General features: G+C 42.8%; 1 protein-coding gene across 2 annotated transcripts in view; it reads left to right on the top strand.

Moving 5' to 3' along the window:
• DAB1 (DAB adaptor protein 1) overlaps positions 1-20310 on the top strand; it is a 311043-nt gene that overhangs the window by 10015 nt on the left and 280718 nt on the right. Inside the window, exon 3 of one of the 2 annotated variants that reach the window (XR_007766885.1) lies at positions 287-850. The exons of the other annotated variant lie outside the window; for it this stretch is intronic. The gene's annotated coding sequence lies outside the window, so the exon portion shown is untranslated. Of the gene's footprint in view, positions 1-286; positions 851-20310 lie in introns of those variants that run through there. 2 annotated transcript variants of the gene reach the window in all.

Below are 20310 nucleotides of genomic sequence, written 5' to 3'. Positions count from 1 at the left end.
ATTAACTTCTGATTAAGTACTGTATTTAATTTCATTGAGCATCTAACCTGAGGGCAGGCTCTAGCTTAGTGTACTTTGAAGTCAAATGCCTGGCTGGTCCTATCATGATCAAAACGTGTTTTGAGTCCTAGGTATTAGCAAGGGAAATACCTCTGATGCAAAAGCAGATATATCTTGATTTGTTTTAAGTCCTCCTTGTATAATTTTGAAGGCGTTATTTGGGATGTCTCCTGTAGTGCTTTAAAAATAGGGACCCTCATTTATTCTTTTATCTTCTTTTGTTCAGTAACCCCAATTCTGATCTGGCAGAAAAGAGTGAATCTGCTCCGGCTGCCTGAGTTGCCATCCCTGTACACCGAGATTGGACTGGCTCTGCATTAGTGCACTTGGATTTCCTTGTCTGCCTTGCCTTCTGCCCTTCAAAGAAACAAGAATTGATTTTTATTATTTTACAGATGGTTTTATATATGTACATGCACACGTGTGTATATGTATAAAATGTTATATATTATAATGTTATAAATATTATATATATTATGTTATAATGGTGTATTTCAAGTATCAAGCATTGTGTTTAAAATCCAGGCATTCCTCATCAATAATGTGGCAGTGGCCTGCCAGATACCTGTCTTGTCAGCCAGATGTTGCCAGAGGAGCTCTTCAATAAAGTCTGCCAGAGGACTAGAAATCATGTTGCTGGCTCTTGGCAGATTTTGATGTGCGTTGGAAGTAGGGCCTCCAGTACGTGTGTGCCTCCTTGTAGCAAAAGGACTGGTGTTTTCAGGGTCACATCAGAGCAGGATGAGCCAGAAGTGAAAGACGGTCTGAGCTGGTGTGGAGTAGCAGAGAGCTGGCCTGATGTTCACTAGCAAGCTTCATAGCTAATTAAGTGCCTTATTTGACACTTCTAAAAATGATGGATGGACACATGATTTAGTATGTACTTTCACCTCTAAAGGATACAATCAGAACCATTTAATTGTAAGCTGAAGGGCCTCCTTCTGCTAATAACTAATGTTGGTTCTCCATCTGCTTATGAAACAGCTGGCCGGGTGGTAAAATAGTAAAATCTCATAGAAAGATGAGACAGGGCAAACGTCATGTCCTCCCTTCCTTCTTCCTCGCAGCCTTTTCTTCCTTTCCCCAAATCTACCCAGCTCAAAAAAAAAAAAAAAAAAATCAAAGTGAAGGCAGTCTTTGCTATGTGAGGCTGGAGACCTGTACCCTGGGACTCTCCTTGGATTGCTGTTGTCCTGAGCTTGCAGTGACATTGATTGCAAAGGTTTGGGTTATTGCAATTTAAGAAGCCAATGCATGTTGGTAGGGTGCAGTTGCCCTCGTGTAGGCTCTCAGACCAGCTCTATTCTACAGGGTGCAATGTATTTGCTCAAGGGGTTCATAAAAGCGTTTAGCTTAACCAGGGAGGCACATCTGGGAGGGTACGTGCATGGTTGCTTCATGTGGCTCGGCCAACAGGGAGTTGAATTGCAGTAACGTGATGGCTTGCAGCAGTCTACTGCTTCCTTGGAGGAAGAAAACTTGTTTTCTCCTCATTGCCAGGAAGGTCTGATCAGCCTTGGCGTGTAACGCAGGGAAACCCATTAAATTCAGAGCTGCTACATGTTCACTCCAAAATATGCTCCCCGTTGAATTTCCTTCTGCCAAAGAAAAGCAAGTCAACCAGGACCTGTCAATAGTACAGTTTCTCCAAAACTCCTGGTCTATCACTGGTGCACAAGGGGAATCATTTAATGATCACATAAACCTACCTCAGCTGCTCTGTGTTGAAGTCCCCATTGACAGTCGGCAGATTCCTGGGACAGCTGAACCACGAGTCGATGACCAGAGGGTTTTCTTCCCTCTGGACCGTGTCATGGCACGGTAGGAGATTTGCCCCAGTCAATGTGTGAGTTGAAGTCTTACCTTTGTGTGATACTTAAGAAAGAAAATACTGAAACACACTGAAGTGAGAGGATATTGCCTTTAATTAGGCTGGACGTGTGCTGAATTCACATTAGCAATGTCTGTTCTGTATTAAATCAGGCAGGATTAGAGCCTCCGCTAGTGCAAACTGTTGGGGACGCGGTGAAGTCGGTGCAGACGTGCTGATTCACTCCTCTCTACGTGTGGCATTAACGCTGATCCTTGTTACCAGACTAAAAACGTCTAAGACGACGCAAGACTGTGATACTTAACATTTTTAGGCAATTGCTGTTTTTGTCAAAACTGTCTGTAGCTTTTCTTCTTCAGCACAAGATGGTAAGTAATGAGCTATTGGAATAATGTCTGTTTGAAACATCCGTAGCCATATGGCAATGTGGGAGGCGAGGATAAAACAGGGATCAGTCACAAGTGTTTACTTTGAAACATAGATAAAAAGGCAAGTTTTGTGCTGCAGCTTGGTTACGTGTTGGATCAGGTACTGGAAACAGTAGGTTTTAGTTACTTTTGTGTTTATTGAACTTTAAAATCCCAAGCACTTAAATCCATTGTGTATTAGTCCTCCTGATTGCTCTCTTCAAATCTGCACCGTGAAACAACAGGACAAACCGATGTTTGAGCAAAACCACAACAGACTAATCCACATATACATTGGATGTTATTTTCAACACTGATATGAGCTGTATGTTGTTAAAATGGGGAAAATGTTGCTTAGGAAGGTTTGTAAGACTGCCTGGCTGCACTTGCAAGATGGCTTCAGAGGTTTTTGGGTTGTTTTGAGGCCAGTTCGAGACCCCCTGGCAAGTGCCTGGCTGAACAATTTGATTTTTTTTTTTTTTTTCCCCCAAAGAGCTGAAAAACTCGGGCTCCTTCCTGGGGCAAGGCACAGCTGCAGGAAGCAGAGTCCTCTGGGAAAGCAGGTGGGTTATTTTGGTAACTGAAGTGCGTTTGGAAGAGACAATTTGTAAAAATACACCTCCAGAGAGAAATCCTCATTTGGGATCGGGGGAGTTGTACTGGTGTTTTGCCTTTGCTGAGCTTTGCACCTGCGCTGTCGGCTCCCGCCTCCCTCCTGGAGCAGGAGCTCCAAACCTCGGCTGGCTGTTCCATCCCAGGGTTCCCATGTAGGAAACCTTTTGGGGGATGAGGGAAAAGAGGCCTTTGTGCACCCATCAGCAAGGCGTTTGGAATCGAGTGGTATTAAGAAAATGTTTTGGTTCAACAAAGAAAACCTCCCGTGGCCCACATGCATTTCATGTTTAAAATACTTCTGCAGATTAGATTGATGATCCTATTGGGTAGGATGAGGGTGAATATGTAGGTGAAGAGAGAAATTTACTGCATCAGTATGGTCCGGCACTTTTCTCTGGGAATACGTTATTGATGCTGATCAACTGAAGGATACTCGTTGGTTTTTGAAAGGAAATGTTGTGACAGTGGAACATTTTCTTCACAAAGTAGAAGCACAGAACGGGGGGGGAGGGAGGGCGGACACGGACCTCAAACTTTTCTAATAGTGTGTGGGCTTTTGATTAGAGCGCACTCTGTATGCTAATTGAATGTTGTCTTGTATTAGCATAATCTTGGGGTTATGTCTGGTCAGTGTTAATGATAAGTGACAGAGACGCATTTCAGAAACTGTGTTTCATCAGATGGGAATTATATCCTGTAAATGCAAGCCCGGATCATAATATTTAATCTTTGTGTTGATTTATCCCAGCCTTAGACTATTTATACTGATTTGCTACTCGAAAGCATATCATCTTGCGTGTGATCTACTAATTGCACACATACAATACAGACATTATACACAATATAATGTATAAATATGTAAAAGATGAAGACTTCTTGAAATGTATATAAATGGATTCTAAAATCAGTTTCAAGATAAAATTGCTTCATAAAGGAAACATACTGTATATATGCTTATATGTACAACATGTACATATGTTTTTATAAACTTTATAACCATGTTTAATGTGTGTGCTTTAAACTTCTAGGACCATATTGCCTAGAGAAGTATGCTTGTAATTGTTCACAGGATAAGTGTTTATAATTGCTGTGATTTTTGAGCACAATTATTGTAAGTAGCTGTGCATCAAAATGAGAATTTAAAATAGAAACAGGCTTTTTCGATGTAAAAATCATCTTTATATAAAAAAATAAAACCCTGGGAAAGCGGCTTTGTTCTACCAGCAGCTAGGTAACTTCCCTAAAATTAAACAGAAGCAAACCCAGCATCTACCCGTCAGTTTTAGTGCTACATACAAATGTCTTCACAGCTATTTGCGCTTGAAATGCTTCATTTGCCAACTCCAACGTGGCATTTGCAAATGCAGATTAGTTATGGGAATGCTGTTGGCTGCTGCTTCTTCCGCCTTTCAGATGTGGCTCCTACTGGACATTTCCTGCCCAGACTTGTAGGCAGCAAACATATGGTCTGGTAGATAGTTTATGGAATAACTTGCTGGGAGTACTTCAAGTGTTCCAGAAATCTCACAGGCAAAGATGCACAATTTTCAACATAATGTTCATCTGAAATGCCAAAGTTAAGATATTCATTTGCTCACTTGTATTGTTGCATTTCATAACGATAGCGCAGACGGAGATGGATTGTGGGTTAAATTAACAGATAGGAATCTCTACCTTTATTAGCTGTTTGCTTGAACGCTTTCAGGGGGCTGCATTACAAGAAAAATTAACAAGTGAATTCCACAGCGTCAGTAGCTAGCAACAGTGGAATTGTCTGTCTGTCTGAGATTACAATTTCTCACTTCACACTGTACAGCACTTCTGTTTTATCAAATGTATTCAGTACCTGCCATCACTAAGGGAACTGTCTAATTCTTCCTTGTACTTCTGAACTGTGTCAAGTGTTCTGGGAATCGGTTTTCATACAGTTTTAGTTTTTCATAGCCTATAGCAAATGAGTGTAGCACACCAATTTTTTTATTTTCGCATTTCCTCCAAGATCTTTTTCATAAACAGCCTGGTACATGGGGCCAGGATTCAGTTGATGTAAGTCACTGTAGCAAAAGAGTTTGCTTTCAATTGCATGGCAGTATGTATTTATTTGTGTCAGCTAATCTTAGATGAGGATCTGGGTTCAGGCTCTGGCTGAATACAATGTTTAATACCCCAAAATGTGACGCAGATGAATGCGTGCTAGAATAACTCGCCATTTTATCCTTCACGTGGCACTTGTATGTGTGGGTCCTTTACACGGCTTATCTCAATACTGCAGGTTAAGTTCTTGTGGTGAGACTATGGTGGCTCAGGGCGTTGATAACGCAGGGTTTGTTGGTTAGCCTGCGATGAGTTTGTGCCTGCCCGGAGAACTGATCACAGGCTGCCTGGCTTTGGAGCCAGGTAACTGTTCCTGGAGGATGGAGAGGCTCAAAAAGTGCCTGTAGAAGGGGAGTTGGGAAAGGCAGTACAACTTCCATGTGAGCTTAATAGGGATTTTTTTTCTTTCCCTCTAGTTAACGTCTATCTCAGCGGCCTGAAATCACGTAATTTAACTTTGTCCAAGCACTCTTGTCTCTTCCACAGTCTGTCTTTCTGGATGCATGTACATCAATGGAAACACAACCTCAGGTTTCTCTTCCTTCTCCTTTCTGTTGTTGTTTGGAGCTAGCTACCTACTTTTGGTAGGAGGATCAGGTAGGGGACCTGGGTGAGGAACAGCCACCCAGTTCATTTTGGAGTTAATAACAGTAAATGGGTGTTGTGCCTTTCAAGTTGTAAACAAACCAGCTTCCTACTCCAACTGTCCGGCCCCGTGGGTGCAGAGGGGTGGCTGAGTGGTGGGGCTCAGGCTTTGCTACTTGCAAATCAGAAGGGAAAACGTGGTTATAGTTTGGAAACTCCTTTTGGCACCATGTCTGTTGCTCCAGAGGTCCCAGACACTCCTGCTCTCTTGGCAGCTGCAAGGCCCAGATGCCAAACTGAACAGCAACATATGTATTTTCTGGTGGCTGCCTTATTCACGTGATTTTTACGTGATCTTTGACTGCTTTTCTCGTAATGCGTCTGGAGCTGGTCTAGGATCACGCCTCTGGTAGCCTTTTCTGGCTGACTGGTTGCTTGTTCGATCAGCCTACAGTTGATTCCTATTAAATATTTTCCGATAAATACATAGCATGAGGCAAAAATTAACTTTAACTGCAGGTGGTTTAAAAGTTGTTTCTTAGGTGAAAGTCGAGAACCACCTTTGTCCTTTTTGCTGGGTAACTTGTGGCTGTAGGTAGTGTGAGGTGACCCAGAGCACTGCCTTTACACTACAAAAAGCATGTGCTGCAAAAGGGTAAGTCTTCTCACAGAAGTGAGACCTCTCTTGCAGAAAGACTATCATCTTCCTTTTCCCAAGCCATCCCTTCCTACCAGTTTAAACAGAAAGGGTCGAGCCACTTGCCTGCATCAAAAGACACTTTCAGTACCTGTGTTTAGGTACCACAGTGAAACCCAGTTTCGTGTCACTTTTTTTTTTTTTTAAATGTAGGTTTTCAGGGCTCAAAAGAGAGGTGACATTTTGAGCATTTTCCCTTGCCTAGCTTGGCAGCACGCTGTTGTGGGGAGTCTTGTTTCTAAGCTCCTCACTGTTTTTCTCGTACCACCAGGGAAATGATGGTGCCCAGCTCCAGGCTGGGGTACCTGCCTAGGCACTGCCTGCCAGGGACCTTGCTGTGCCCTACGTCCCTCTGTGGACCTAGCCCTAGACCAACTAGATTACTGATATTTCTAAATTAGGCCCTTCCAGTCCCAAACAAAACATTATCAAACTTTGCATTTCTCTTTCAACGTTTGCATCCCAAGATAAGTAGGGAGGAAAATCAGAATCTATTCAGTATTGTAAATACAGCAGATTATTATCCTAATATGTTATCCAGCAGTAACGAGCTAAATAATTCAGCACACTTTCAGGTCTCTATTCAAACTGATGAGCTAAGATAAAAAGTGTTGATTAAGCTGAGCGCATACCTCAGTGTAGATGGATATTGCTGTTTTGTTTGGTTCGGCTTTTTCCGAATAGGGGAGGTATCTGATAAATATACGACTGTTCTTGTGAGGCTTCTCATAAGCTGCATTCTTTTGCTGTTTTACTGTCTTTTTAGTGTGATCACTTTAAACCTACATTGCAAAACTAGGTTTTTCTATCAGAAGCTTGTACGCTCATGATGGGTTTTATTTTTAATCCTACCTCGCTGCTGGAGTTCAAGCGTCACATAAAGAAAACCTGGCTGTAGGACGATGATAAAGCATAAGCATCAGCTTCTTGTATTTTCTTAAAGTATTTCATAATTGAGAATTAAATGTTTTTGTTTTACTTTCCCTCTGCTGCTCCCCCTGTTAAAGATCCCAGGGTTTCTAGAAAATTCAGTATTATTCTCACACTTGAATAACACATCTATATTTAACAGGCCCACTCTCCCCCCGTGGAGAGCTTGTGAAAGGGCAGATGGCTTTGCGGGGCGGTCTTTGGTCACTTCTTCCGTACTTGTATGAAAAACGTGCGTGCGCTCTCCTGGCACACAGTACCTTCAGGAGCCACGAAGGTGGCTGTGCTGCCATACCATGTTAGTGGGGTCTTGGCAGAGAAAGGGAACCCTTTCCAGTGCTCTCGGATAGCTTCGTCATAAATAGCCAATGTCCTGGAATCATCCCATTAACCAACTAATTTGCAGGGATATAATTGTGTGCTGGGTTGACCCTGGCTGGATGCCAGGTGCCCACCAAAGCTGCTCTATCACTCTCCCTCCTCAGCTGGACAGGGGAGAGAAAATACAACGGAAGGCTCGTGGGTCGAGGTAAGGACAGGGAGATAACTCAGCAGTTACCATCATGGGCAAAACAGACTCAACTTAGGGAAAAAATTGATTTAATTTATTACCAGTCAAATCAGAGCAGGATAATGAGAAATAAAACCAAATCTTAAAACACCTTCCTCCCACTCCTCCCTTCTTCCCAGGCTTAACTTTACTCCCAATTTTCTCTACCTCCTCCCCCCCGCCCCGAGCGGCGCAGGGGAATGGGAAAGGGGGGTTTGGGGTCAGTTCATCACACGTTGTTTCTGCTGCTCCTTCCTCCTCAGGAGGAGGACTCCTCACGCTCTTCCCCTGCTCCAGCGTGGGGTCCCTCCCACGGCAGACAGTCCTCCATGAACTTCTCCAACGCGAGTCCTTCCCATGGGCTACAGTTCTTCACGAACTGCTCCAGCATGGGTCCCTTCCACGGGGTGCAGTCCTTCAGGAACAGACTGCTCCAGCGTGGGTCCCCCGTGGGGTCACAAGCCCTGCCAGCAAGCCTGCTCCAGCATGGGCTCCACTCTCCATGGGTCCACAGGTCCTGCCAGGAGCCTGCTCCAGCATGGGCTTCCCACGGGGTCACAGCCTCCTTCAGGCATCCCCCTGCTCCAGCGTGGGGTCCTCCACGGGCTGCAGGTGGATATCTGCTCCCCTGTGGACCTCCATGGGCTGCAGGGGGACAGCCTGCCTCACCAGGGTCTTCACCACGGGCTGCAGGGGAATCTCTGCTCCGGTGCCTGGAGCACCTCCTCCCCCTCCTTCTTCCCTGACCTTGGTGTCTGCGGAGTTGTTCCTCTCGCATTCTCACTCCTCTCTGTGGCTGCAACTGCAACTCCCCTGTAACTTCTTTTCCCTTTCTTAAATATGTTATCACAGAGGCACTACCACTGTTGCTGATGGGCTTGGCCTTGGCCGGTGGTGGGTCTCTCTTGGAGCTTGCTGGCATTGGCTCTATTGGACATAGGGGAAGCTTCTAGCAGCTTCTCACAGAAGGCACCCCTGTAGCCCCCCTGCTACCAAAACCTTGCCATGCAAACCCAATACAAATTGGATCTATTGATCTAATATTTTCACTATTCAGATAAGTTATTCTGTGTAACAGAGATGTTTGCTTCCCGTGCACCAAGGTCCTTAGTCCAAGAAGTCTGGAGCAGGTGGAAACCAGATTTAGTTGTTACTCCATTCGTATATGGAAATCCCTGCTTGTAGCATGAGGTAACAGTTAGACTTGATCTGTGTATGCAGTAGCCACACCTTTCCATAACCTACCCCTTAAATTTTCAAACCAAAGCTTATGTATAAGAGGAAAACAAAAAACCATGATTTTGAATGGTGCTTTATCCAATGCAGTAAATCCATGGAGGAAGACACATCGGTGAAGATAGCTGGCGGTCTGCTTAAAGCATTGTGGCAAAGAACACAATAAATGTTTCTTTGGGAAGCTTATTTTTCATAATATGTGGTACATGGATGGAACAACACTATTCCTACTGAAATGAGCTGTCATCACTTCTGTAATTGGTCCGATGTTAATGATATGATAGGAGTTCAAAAGACGAAGTTGTGTTATAGAGGCTCAGTTCCCAGAAAACTGATAGAAGAATCTATAGTCTTGGTGTCAAGTATTTAGATAAATAAACTTTACAAATAAACTTTTATGGTGTTTGCCTAAATTAGAGAGCAAGTTATTTATGTAAAAAATAGAAATGTTAGGAAAAACCCACGTGTTCACTTAGATCTTTTTATATATATAAAAGCTTGAAGTGTAAAATGGTCAGATTTTGATCTGAGTTTTCATTGTGGAGGCTCTATCTGTGGAGATATTGCTGATATATTGCAGCATTTCAATCAAGTTCAGAAGCTGATTTTTTCCTTCTCTGTCAGCACAGATACAGAAAAGCTGTTACAAAATGATCCCTTTAATCCTGTACCATTTTTACGTGCTGATTAGAATCGGGGTAATTTCAGCCTGTGTTGAAGGAGTTAATCTTCCCGATAGAGATGTGAAAAGTAGGAGCCATTTTAAATCTCAATACCACATGCTGCCTTAGGGATCACACTGTGCTAAAACCCAAGATAAAAAGGCCTGACAAAGATTATTGACGGTTTACCTTTTAATGAGCAGCTTGGATTGATTTTTATTTCCCTCTGGGGCTGCTTGCTTTGCCCTCTTTCCATCCATGATGTCATGATTAACAAAAACAAAATTAAGGCTTCATATCTGAATAATTGCAGAGAAATAAAGAGTAGCCATGGCATTAAAGAGAAACCTGTGCCAAATCCTGTTGAACCTCCTAGGAAAAGCCAGAGTACTCAAGTCAATGGTTTGGTGCTTCTCCCGTCAGAGGAAAGCACCTTCTACCAAACAACACCTTGATTCTTCATGTATATTATACATTTTAAATAACATATCATTCTGCAAATCAACAGAGAAACATGAAAATGCCTTCAAATGTATTTAATATTATTGCTGAGAAAAGCAATGATGTCTCTTCTCTTGCCAAGCCTCCACCCCTCTAAAGCCAACACTAAAAAGCTGCCTCTGGCTACGTTCCCATAATTTCGTTCAAATCCTTAAGCTTCAAAAGAGAGCAGCTCTGCCGCCACAAAACTATCATCCCAAAAGCTCTTAAGCTCTGACATCATCTATTCTGTTTGAGTCCTTGCATATAGACCTTGCCAGAAAATGGAAATCCCTTTTTCACATGGGAGAAAGGGCGTATTTAAAAAAAAAAAAATTCCTATTCTGCATCAGGATGAAACACTATTTAAAAAAAAAAAAAAGAGATGAGGTTGTTTTTTCCCAGGCATGGCTTTCCAGAACAAAACCCTGTTTTCGAAGAACAGGATGGAGCGAAAGCCTTCCAGGCAGGCAGATGGGAAGCCGGCGGCACAGAACCGTTCTGCGAAGTGGCAAAGTGGAAACTTTCCCGTGGAAATCTCCTGTTTTCCGAAGGCAGGAGAGGCGCGTGCCTTCTGTGCTGGGTTAGGAGATGGCTCCAGCCTCCTGGGCAGGGTTGGACAACCTGTCTGTGATCAGTAGGTGGGTTTTGGGCCAGCTGGAGTAAAGCGTAAAGAGTGACAATGCATGTGTGCAGCCACTCGGCGGCTATAGGGGCTGGAAAAATGCAAATCCAAGCCAGGTTGTGAGAACTGAAGGAACCTGCTGATATATGGGCATTCCTCAGAGTTACGTTGGGTGGAGGTGTAATTGGAAATGTGGTGGTTAAGAGCACTTGAAGAGTGGTACTTGTGAGAAGCCGTGCAGAGCTGGACGCTGTAGAGCATCATTCCTTAATGTACTCAGCCTGTTGTGGGAGAGATGCTGTTGGGTGGAGGATGGAGAGGGGAAAAGCAAGCACGGAAGGGAAACTGCTAGTTAAATTGCTTGAACTATCACTAAAATCCTCTTCTCAAAGTGTGTTGTGTTTTCTTTCTGTTAATTTTTTTTCTTCATTTTTCTTTAGAAGATGAGTATGTTGAATAACTACGGGTTATTCTCAGCAGTGTAAAATTTCAATTCTTTAAAACTCATTCTTACCTATCAAATTGGCAGGCTTGAGGAGCAGTTATTCTGCTGCAACTTCAAATCACCGCTTCAAAAATTGATCTAGGCTTAGGTATGTCTTTGCGCGTCCATGCTTATTAGCTTCATGTTGTGATTAACTTAATGGGCTATGGAATTTTACATGTACTCTATGCAAATGCAACTGAAAAACCAATTATTGAAAAGTGAAAAATGAACTCTAGGAGACAGTCATTAGACTATTAGAATCCCCAGTTCCTTTGGAAACTGTATTTGGGTAATACGTGGTTTTAATACTGAATTTCAACCCTAGAAAAAGCAATTGGCAATTACATTTTTTCAGGCAGTATGAAAACATTTTGACAGGCCTGCCTGCATGGGCTACTAAGACCCACTGGGCTTTACGAGTTGGAAAATTAGTCACGGCTTCAATAAAATGTTGTAGTCCACTTAGTACCCTATTTTCAAGATCCTTAGATGTACAAGCATCCGTGAATTTAGCTTGGGTGGCTGGTGAGTATAATCCCTATTAGCTGGACTGGATCCAGCAGCAGAGATGCTCCCCTGGCTGCCTCCTTGCAGGACTGTCTTTCAGTGAATGTGTTTCATGTGGGTAGACGGTGATGAAAAACCTCCTCTAAAGTCTGATTAGGTAATTTATGTGCCCAAGACCACATGGACAGGCTGTGGCAGCATCTATTGAGACAGCAAGTATATTAACATTGTTGTGTTACGGGGTTGTGGCCCGGATGGCACTGTTACTGGAACTGGAAAATGACGCTGATGATTTCCACGCACTGCCCCCCACCCCAATAGCTCTATTTTTAAAATAAGTTCCTATTCATCTGCCAAAGGTGCTACAGGTGGCTGTTGATCAGCTTTGTGGCATTCACAGGCTAGTGGCCCCCAGCTTTGGTTAAAAGCCACTTCAAAATGAAGCTGCTGGTGGGGGCATGGTTTACACATTGCTAGCTGCAGTGAACGCTGACATGGTGAAGCCCTGAGCTTGCAGCATCTCGCTGCTTTCGCAGAGAGAAAGCAAGTGCTAGGATTTGGTGAGCTGTACTCTCTGACTGGAGCTCACATGGGTGTTTGTAGGGGATGGAGCTCAGTGTAAAGTCGAAAAACTGATGCAAGCCCTTTGTGGAAGGAATATTGTCAGTCCTCGAACGTGCATGGACCAGCGCCACTGTGCCATCTTTCTTTCTAGGTGGTGACCTATAACTAGCATTCGGCATGCTGAGATGCACATTTGGGGCCTTTATCCTCCCTTACCTTCCATTTCTATCACAAGTTTGTCTGGTTTTCACTGCCTGCAACTTCCACCCTCCCTCTGCAACAGGTTTTGTGCACACAGATGTCTCCGCGCTGGCAGGCTCCCTGTCCTCTGTGTGACGGAGGTGTGTTACTACAGCACACCCTGCATCTCGTGCTTGGCATCGGCAGGTTCTGCGTAGATCCGGGGCCCCCCACGTAGAAATGGTTGCAGGACTGGGGACTGTCAGCATATGTGATGGGTCACGAGTGTCCACTTAATGCAGACCCATACGCTACCTTGTGCTCTGGGGAGTGTGGGGCCTGACTCGGTTCTTTGTTCAGCTCACTTCATCTGCTGTAAACCACTCTCGTAACAGGGTGACAGGCTGGAAGACCTTGTGTAGGAATGAGTCACCCTGGGCTCCACGGGGAGTTGTGCAAACAGATTAGGGGCAGCATCTGACCTTTCATTTTCGGTAGTGCCTAGACACAATTGGATGAGGAGGTGAGAGGGTATCCAAAGAATACTGGCTGTAATTTAATCAATTGGCATTTAGATGTGTGGTGATGAGTGTCTGTAAATGCTTTGGATGGATGAATATAAGATACAACCAAAAGGAAGAGAAATAAGGATGCGTAAATTCTGTAGACCAAAGTTTGGAAGAATGTAGTAAAGAGCAGATGAACAGGAGCGAGGTGTATGAATATAACAGAGAAGCTAAAAGCTACTGGACGTAAAGCATCATATGTTGAACTGTTCTGAGTCTATTCAATCAGGTAGCTTACAGCCATTTAAAATGCTCTCTATACAAATGAAGAGGGAAGAATAAGAGTTATCAAAGTATAGATAAAGCATGTATCGAATAAAACACAGTGATAAGGAAGATTATGAAGCAAAGAGAAAGAATACATATGGTGTGGAAAGCAGATGTGGAGACTGAAGGGAAGGTGCATAAAAGATAGATGTAAATAATAAGGCATTTGTCAAATCCTTGAACGTAAAATGTCAGGGCTTCAAGAACTTGTAAAGGTTATTTACTAACTAAGGCCAGAGTGAAATACTGTTTAACTACATTGATGCAACACAGACATGTGCACGTATGCTTTGCTGAATAGGACTGGTTTGATTACTTAGTGCCTAAATAAAAAATAATAATTCTTTGTCTCTTTGTTGCCAGGGAAATGGGAGATAAATGCCATAAGAAATTGATGTAAATTTCTGAGCTTTTAAAAGAAAGCAGGAATGAAGAGAGGGAAAAAAAAAAAATTGCACCAGAAAGTACAGTCCTTAAGTATTGAAATCTATATTGGAAAACTTAAGAGATAGAATTAACATAAAAGAGCTGGGATTGAGAAAACTGTAGAATTGGATTGTTTTACATGTGGGAAGGCATTGATAAATTTTCAAAGACCCTTAGGGAACACATTCATAAACAGGATCAAGAAAAATCTGGTTTTTAAATCTGACTTTGGAATGGGAGAGAAGAAATTCTGCAAGAGCGTAAATACGATATAATATGGAAAACTCTTTTAAATCAGGATAATTTAGTATTCATTCAGAATTACATAATCACATGCAGTATCTAATTAATTCTTTTTAGGAACCCATGTCAGTAGCTAAAAGAGAGAGTCAAAATATATTAGGAGTTTGGTAAAGCTGTCTTTAGACCACATAGCATTCAAAGGCTCATCTTTTTCTGGTAGCTGAGAAGGGCAGGTGTCTCTAGCCTCTACTTCAGAGGCTAGGATTTCACTTGGAAGACTTGAAGCAATTTTGAGTTATCGGCATAGAAACGACAGAAGGAATTGTAAATGCTTCATATGTTAATAACCTGGAAAGGGGAATTTGCAGCAGGATAAGAAAAAAAATATACAGTGATACAGAACTGGGAAACAAAGAGTTAGAGCAGAGGAGGTAAGCAACCTATAATACTTCCGAATACATCACATAGATTAAGAGCACAGACAGATAAGCAGGCTGCACAATTTATGGTAAAGCAAGATAAGCCTATGGACAGACAAAGCATGAAATATAAAAAGATGCCGCAAAATAACCTCCATGGCTGTACACTGACAAGACGGAAAAAGAACAGATGAGAAAGGTAGTTGGATGATGTTGCCTTCATCACAAATGTTATCATCAGTGCATTACAGCAAACAATATATTACAGCACATGTAGCAGAATGACATTTAAATCTGATGAAATAATCTGACACCAAACAAAGGACCGGGGACTACCTCTGCAGTCACATGTATATAGCTTTGCTTGCATCTTTCTCGGCTGTAGGCCCAGACAACGTATGGCAGAGGGTAGCCACATTTTTCTTCTGAACCCTTGAACCATTTATATGTACTGTCCTCACATTTATATATACTTTGTTGTTAAACATTGTATCGAGCACGTTCATTAAAATTAACCAATTTGTTGTAATGGCTTCTGGTTACACACACACAATTGCCATAGTCTTGCAAAGGGAGAGAGTATCAAGAAGAAATGCTATAATTATACTCAAGACTTCTAGAATGAGATTTCTGTACTTGCTAAATGTAAATTCATCCCCCAGATAGTTTCTTTCAGCTATTTATCCTCTGAGAATCTATTAGCTGTTGCTATTTCTGTGCGGGTTGTAGGATGACTGTTTATAAAGAGCCATGTAGATAAATCAATAACATTTGCAAACCTGAAGAACTAGGATGTGCTGCAGGTTGCTGTGACCGGGCTGCTCTGTGACATAAGTACAATTCACTTGACTCGCAGTCTGTTCCCAGGTGCAAAAGTGTGACCTTTTTTTTTTGCCAGTTTTCTCAGTGATATATTCTTTCTTCTTTTCTTTCTGGTGAAGCAGCTCAAATTATGGCACAATTCCAAGCTAGAGTAAGGTGAATTCCCTTCCTCAGTCTTCTCACCTCTGTACTCTTCTTCTGATGGATGACAAGGAGGCAGAGTCCTGGGCATGCCGTGAAGGTGGTGGGTGGATTGTCCTTTGCTAGACATCTGTGTGGCTTGTGGCTTACTTGCCATATGCTTCAGATCCTGAAAACCTGATTCCTTTTGTAGATCAGTGATGGGAAGCAGCTGCAATCTTCTCTGCATCCTGCCTGTCTTTCTTGCCAGCTCGAAGACATAGGTTGCTCTTGGGTGCATCCTTTGAAGAGACTGTCCTTCTGCTTCCTTATGTGCAATGTGCTTTTCTACGTGTTATGATACGGTTGCACGGTGAGCAGAGTTTACATCTTTGAACTAAAATGAGCCCCGTTCAATTTTAAGCAGGTGGACTACATTATTAGACCTGTAAATCTTACTTCTGTAGGCAGCAGTCCTCCACGTTTTTAGATATCTGACACCTGGATTAGTGGGAAAAGGCTGCTGCATCCACACGGATCAATTGAGCAGAGACAGTGTGTGGGTCTGACGTGACCCATCTTGGACTTGCGCTGCTTTCAAATCTGAATCTGCTAGCTGTGGGACGTTTGGGTCGCCGGCTGTATTGCACTGAGGATGAAGAGCACAGCAGCTCCTTCATAAATCCTTTATACATGTGATGTAGCACATCTAAAATAACCCTAGAAGAATTTGCTCTGTAGCTTCCCTTAGTCACGTACTTTGAATTTAACAACAGGTCCTAATCTCACCGCACTGTAGATATTCAGCGGGTTAGAGCAGTAGTGGCTGCGTGTGCTGTACTGGTTGTGTTTGCCTCTGCTGTAGCAGCAAGGGAGAAAGGTCTTTATTCACCAGAAGATCAATGATTAATTTCAAGCTGCACAGTTTGGAGCTGATCCAGCCTAGAACTTCTCCAATATTTATGGTGTTTAGCTCCAGGATTTTCCAATTTAAGCATTTCTGTAGTCCAAGTAGGGTTATGAAGTGTTTAAGCAAAATCTCAAAATACTATACTTACCTTGCCCTAAGAGGAATAATCTGTGCAATATCGTAAAAAGGTTTTAATCTATGCACTTTGAATAGTAGTTCAATAGTCTCTGAAGACATCCCATTTAATTTGGAGTTAATTCCACCTTCATTGCTCCATGGATGCACTTGAGGTGCTCTGTGGTGTTTAATTTGGGTTCTTTTGAATGCCAGATGCAGAGAATTAGAGTAATTATAGTGTGTAACTCAGCTTTTAAAGGCTGTTTCCTTTTTAGAGAGTATAAAGAGTATATAAATTGTTTTAAACGTTTTAGTGGGTATTGATGTCCTGGAAGATGATCCAGCTGGAAATAGAATGCAAGTTCTTTGTGTTTCTCTATCCAAAGATAACATCACCGTTTCTGGCTGCTTTCTTAAGGAAAAAAAAAACCCAAACCACAACCCTGTCTTAGGGGCGGGGAGGGGGCAAGGAATGACATGCATCTACGCACGTGTGGTGCTCATTGGGAAAAATACCATCACCGCGATGGAAATCACCTTGTAGTGCCAGCCTTTACTTTAGGGTCTAGGAGACTTAGTCATGGATTCGCAGCCTACTGTGATGAATACTCTTTGAATACCAACATAATGCCAGTACCCATTTTCAAGTCAATATTTTATGCCACCTCATAAGAGCTGTTACTCGTGGGGAGGAGATTGCTATACGCATCTGCAAAAGAACCTTTTATTTCTCTTCTGCAAACTAACCTTTGTGCCTACAAAACCTCAATAAATATTGGTTTTCCTCTGTGCTAGTGCCTATTGTGGAATCTTACCCCACCGTTTCTGTGTGCTTGGTCTTATGTCTCTCCTGAAGCTGCACTGTCAGGAGCAAGGACTTTGTTCTGTGTTACTGCAGCACCTGGTGCAAATGGGCATGAAAACAAAGCTTTTGCTCTTGAATTAGCCCATGAAAAGCTAAGAAGGAAAAAAAAAAAAAGCCAAAGTGTCCAGGTCTATCAGGGTTAACCCAACTCTTCAGCCATTCTGTAAGTCAACTGGGATTCAGAGTCTGGAGCTATTGACTGCTGTTTTCATAAGTTTTTAAGGTGTGTTGAAGTTTAAAAAGCAAAATAGTAAATGTTAATAAAAGATACACATAATTGTGCTCTCTCCTTTGAGTGTAGTCATGACTGCAGGTTTTCAGTACAGAATAAAGGCAGTGGGCAGAGGCTTTGTTTTCTTTTCCAGTAATTGAATGCAATCCTACAGTCATTTCTGGTGCCTGCGTTTTCGGCAGCCAGGTTTGGGGCGTGCAGAATGTGTTTGCACCCACTGGCCATAGAGCAAGGAGCAGCTGCCCTGGGGAGTTTCACTGCACTGAAGAACTGACTCTTAGGAGCAGTCCTAAGTTTTCTGCTCATTTAATGAGCTCTCCCAGTGGGAAACTAAAACAAAAGGAATATATGTACCACTAAACCTAAATCAAATTTCCTGTGAAAATGTGAATCTGACACTTCGGTATGACCTGTTTTCAGTGCACTGTAATTCACGTGGGCAAAATGTGGTCCTGGAGCTGCCTCACACGATGCACAAGCTGTGATGAGATGCACCATCTCTGACGGGGGCTTTTGAGACAGTGGCTGCAGTGGGAATTCTGTCTGACAGCTTAATATTTCAGTTGCGACTGGCCGTACTTGCAGTAATGAGGATGTGATTATTTTTTTTAGCCTGGTTAGAGCCACAAACATATGGTTACAGTAGCAGAAGAAATTATTTTGGGTAGTAATCCTTAAATATTTTTTGGGCAATCAAATGACTAGGCCTTTCCCAAGGGAAACAGAACTTCCCATAAAAGCACTGTGTTGGCAAGTCTTTGTTACTGTTCTTCCACCCAAAGACAAGCCATATCTCCTCCTATCTTTCATTTGGCTGTGAGGTCTGGACAATATATTTGCTGTTGGCAGTTCTTGCTTAGCTTGCTGTCACCTGGAGGAGAGGATAGCACAGCAGGGTCTCTTTCCTTGCTATGTGAAGGGCTAATGTGCTGAGAGAATTACTTTAGGTTTGACTTTATTTTTTTAATTATTATTTTATTTTTTCCCCTTGGAAAGTGGCTATACCTATGTTCATCATCAGTGCAAGAGGAAGTCACAGATTTTTGGAGTGTCGGTAAAGTTTTACAGAGCTCTATTGAATAAACAGTGAGCCATTTCTCAAATGTGGATGTTTATAGTAAAGCACGCAACTACTGAACGTTAGAGATGGGTAGCATCGTGTCCATGAGGGACTATATGTTTTTCTGGTCATCCTTGTGTCCAGGGCTCTGTGCAGCGCAATACACAAACCTCGTTTTCTCTTTCTGCAGAAATGGGAAGTTCCAGTTAGGGCATCCCATAATGAATCTGTAGTCTGCGTCTGTATGTCCTTAAGGCAGGTTACACATATGCCGCTTCCTCATTAGCATGTGAAACTCTGCCAAAGAGAGCGGGCGCATGCCTGGGATCCTGAGTTCTGCATGGTGGCTGATTGCTCCTTCTCTTTCTTCTGCGTGGAATAATTTCTGTAGCAGCTCTGATGTGGACAACGCAGTTTGATGCACAAACTGTCAGACAGGTTTGTGTCCTGACGGTAGCTGAAGGGGCTGTTTTGTTCAGAAGCAGAAGGAATCTGATCTCAGGTGAAAGAACGAAGTCCGCTGATCCCAAATAATATCTTTGTCAACATTTATGAATTTATGGGGCTGTGAATATATTGCCTCAGCCCTGTGAGAGCCTTTGGAGGGGAAAAGAAATCTAGCATGAGTGGTCCTCCAACCAACTTTATTTTCCCTCCCTGCTGGAAGAGAGCACATTTCCCAGTGTTTTCAATGTAAAAGGCATGCTTTGAAAGTGAGACCTCTGACCTCGCTCTATAATGCGGTGATTCCTGGAAGCTATGTTTTCCTGAAAGCTTTTGCTTTTAAAGGAGAAAAAGAGCAAACAAGGCTGCTCCATGGAGTCAAAGCTGAAAAGAATTCCTCCTCTTTAATGTTCGCTCTTAGAAGTTGGAGAGGAATTTAGGGCCCAAAATTAGGTGTTGAGGTGTCAGTATAGGGAGAGCTGATGCCTTACAAATGTTGAGATGAATGTTGTATCCAGAAACACCTCCTGAGGCAGGTTCTCCGTTGTCCCATCCTGCAGCGTTCACAGCCCTGACCCCTCTCCTGAGCTCCATATTTACATTTATTGCTTGAAAGGTGAAGCCAGTTTCACTTTTTTCCTGCTAAAGCACAGCTGGAAGAGGTAGAGCTGGAGCAGGAGGAGCCGCAGCAGGAGCTGCCATGCTCAAGGAGGGAATGATGGTGTGAGTCCTCTTGGGAACAGCAGGGAACTGCAGTCACATTTTTTTCCTGTGGTGGGCACGTGGTGAAGGCTCCAGGCTTTTCTACTGAAGGAGTGCTGGGTATGCCCTTAACCGGCAGTGCTAATGAGGGGAAAAACTACAGAGCACAGACAGGTTAGTTGATAGCTTTCCCAGGAGTTAGAATGCCATGGAGACAAGTCAGGTATCAAAGTTGCTTTGATTTTTTTCTAACTCATGAAAATGTCAGAAGGATTTGTCTTTGCTAATAATTGACCTCAAGTTTGGATTTCATTCAGGCAAGGAAGATGCCTTTTTTTTTTTTTCCCTCCTCTTTGAGGATAAGGCGGCCATAGTCAAACCATGTGGTTTCTGGCAGGCAAAATGGAAGAGGGAGGCATCAGGGTGAGAAAATCCCAACATGAATTTTTCCATATGTTCGCTGATGCTGTTTCTCTTGGAAGCTTTCTCATAAATGCACATGGTTTTGTTTTGAATCCATTCTGCGGAAAGACTAAATGATAAATTGAATATAGTAATAAAAAAGTCATCTCTTCCTCTGAACTGATTTGTTTATCATGTGGTGTGC

Source organism: Gymnogyps californianus, chromosome 8, assembly GCF_018139145.2.
Source record: "Gymnogyps californianus isolate 813 chromosome 8, ASM1813914v2, whole genome shotgun sequence".
Classification (NCBI taxonomy): Eukaryota; Metazoa; Chordata; class Aves; order Accipitriformes; family Cathartidae; genus Gymnogyps; species Gymnogyps californianus.
Note: the sequence above shows the minus strand (reverse complement) of the source record. Positions and strands in the feature narration are given on the sequence as shown.